Below are 2,980 nucleotides of genomic sequence, written 5' to 3' on the forward strand. Positions count from 1 at the left end.
TCCGACTGCCATTGTAAAGTCACTGCATCTGGTTTCATTTTTGACTCATTCTTAAGGAGAAACGATGATTAGGCCAATTGATTATTTCGTTCAGAGATTGGAAGTCAAATTTACCACATTCAGTCATAAAGTTGAACACTAGTATTCACTAGTATCAGCTCGTCAGTGCTAATCTTTGAGGGAGAGCAGGAATTTCTGAGATTACAAAATAGACTAAGCTTTTTGTTTCACCCTCCATTTGTACTCAGCCTCTCTTTGTTGGAGTGTGAACTGCTCCGAGGTTTCTCGAGAGTCAGTACCACAAATATGTCCCTTGAATAAATTGTGAGCATAGTGTCCTTTAAGTTCTTTGAAGCGTCATTTATCCTCAAGTCACTATTGAATGAAAAGATGTGAAGAGAGTGGAAGTCGTAATGTCACGTCTATCCAGGATGGTCTCCACGAGTATCTGCAACTCAATGCAGTATCTAATGTAGCATTTCCTTTGTCAGTATTGAAAAATGAAGCCTGTCCTTGCGCTTGACTTTAAGACAACACAACACCCATAATCGTTAATCTAAAACCTTCAACAGATTTCTCTTCTCTCTGTTTGTTCATGGGCACGACTCTTGCGTCGTGACATTTATTCACTGAACATCCAGAGGTTATGAGAAAAATTGTTGAGTGGAGGCATCTAAGCTGAAAAATATTAAATAAGTAAATAAAATGAACACTTAGCCAAGTGCACTGCGTGACATACTGATGAGGAACTCCAGTTCAGTGGTTGGATTTTTAGTTATTAGCATAACAAATTTCATTAGGGTTGTGTAATAGGTTTTCTTACCTCTGGAACAAAACGTAAAACTTTCATAATGCATGATTATTTTTGAGGCTGCCGTTTTTCCCAAGCTTTCTACAACAGTCATGTGTTTTTTGAGTTTTATCAAGGCAAGGTAAAGTGAAGCTTTGCTCTGAATGCTAGTATTTTCTAAGACTGTATATTTGAGCAACATACAGCTTGTGTGAGCATTCACAGGAAACTTTCAGGTTTTTCTCTGATCAACACAAAGTCAACTTCCACAAAAAGTTGCAGGTTAAACCGACACCTCATTACTGTACACAAGGTGAGAGTGGAGCGGGTGAGAGAAAATGAAAGGGGAAGATAAGGTTACAGTTGGTTTTGCTCCCACAGAATCTATTTAAATTAACTCACTGGGAACAAAAGTGTGTAATGAAGCATATAAAGCCCTACACTGGACATCTTTACAGCCTATTCTTATCTGCTCCACAGCAGTCAGCCAAGGCAGATTATTATGTGTAAACATTGTTAACAATTACTTTTTAATCTGCATTAGTGAATTAACATAATGACTGACAGTGGCACAGAAAGCTTATTTGTTTAGAGGCTCAGAAGTTCCTTCTTGTACTTCCAAGCTGTGTTCTGCTTGTATGCAAGAACTAAGTCGGGCCAAAGTTAACCCTTTGGTGCAGTTTAACTGCTCCGTCTTTAGGATTTACTTAACTTTATCACAAGTAACAGCAGGTTTCATCTTGTTTTCATCTTGTAAGTCATACAAAGCCCTTAAGGTTAATTTCCTATGGAAGTTTTTCAGTTTAGATGATAAACGTTGTTTACTATCTCCAGTCATACTCAGAAACACAGCGGCGGCGGTGGCTCGGGAGGTAAAATGGATCTACTACTAACTAATTGAAAGATCAGTTGTTGAAATATCTATGGGCAAGATATTGAAACCTAAGTTGTCCCCAATACATCCAGTGGAGTGTGAGTTTGTGAATGTTAGATGAAAAGCACATTGGCATTGAAAAACGTGGTTGTAGTGTTTGTGTGTGTGTGTGTGTGTAAATAAATGGGTGAAAGGCTTGTAGTATAAAAGCACTTTGAGTACTAAGAGTAGAAAAGCACTGTATTATTTATTTATAAAGCGCCTTTCACAGGCATGATCCCAAAGACTGCACACAAGTTTAAACAATAATTTACATAATAAATCTATTGAGATTGGTTTGGAGTTCAGTGTGCTCGGTTCATTTTGAAAACATCTCGGGTTGTTTTTTGGGTTTCTGCTTAGTTATCGGTGGACGTTGCTTTTACAACATAACGTGCAACCTTTGACTCCACTAACAAAGCGGCATTGATGACAGCTGCATTTGATGTCATTCTTTGGGCGGAGTAGCTGGAGGGCCTGAGCTGACAATTTATTCCCTCAGACCAAAGAGTTAACTTTATTCATAAAGCTATAAATGGCTGAGTAAAATCCAGCAACAGACCTGCAGCAAAGTCCTCATTACCAAGAGAGTTCAGCTGACTTCGGCCGAGTCAATCGTCTGAGCTGAAGAAACAAGAATATTCCTCGGAGCAGGCAGCAGCCCTAATGAACTCAACAGGGTACTCTGCAAGTGCCCTTGTGCACGCTGTAACACCTTATAACTAATGTATGTGAGGAGAGGTTAGCAGCACCAAGGTGCCCAGCATGTAAATCAGTTATTTAATTAAACAGTTGCTAAAGGCACAGACCAGGTAAATCTTGTGTTGAGTTGTAAAGGCTTTTCCTTTAAAAGTATGCTCAGGGAAGCTAACCGGCAGTGTGTGTCGGGTCATTAACATTACTATTGAAATGTATCTGTGGGATGAGCTGCTACCTGCCAATTAGGATAACAGTGCTTAAATACCAAAAAAGCTGTGCAATCTGGAAGCGGTACAGGTGCAGGTTAGATTTGTTTTGTTTTGTAATTGCCCTGGTTTGTTGGCAGCGGTCTTCAATGAACTGCTAATCGGTTTAGTGTCACATATTGCTCCTTTCAGCCTGAAAGTGCCAGCGATCGTTATCAGATTGTTTTATTGATAACATTGAACGTACCTCCTGCAGTGTCAGGTTGGCGCAGTCTCCATTAAAGCATCGGAGAGCAGTAGTAGTAAGGACCAGAAACAAAATCACGGGGCTTGGCAGTAGCAATTTGCATGAGGTGGTATTGTTTTAATAGA

Source organism: Pelmatolapia mariae, linkage group LG6 (genome assembly GCF_036321145.2).
Source record: "Pelmatolapia mariae isolate MD_Pm_ZW linkage group LG6, Pm_UMD_F_2, whole genome shotgun sequence".
Classification (NCBI taxonomy): Eukaryota; Metazoa; Chordata; class Actinopteri; order Cichliformes; family Cichlidae; genus Pelmatolapia; species Pelmatolapia mariae.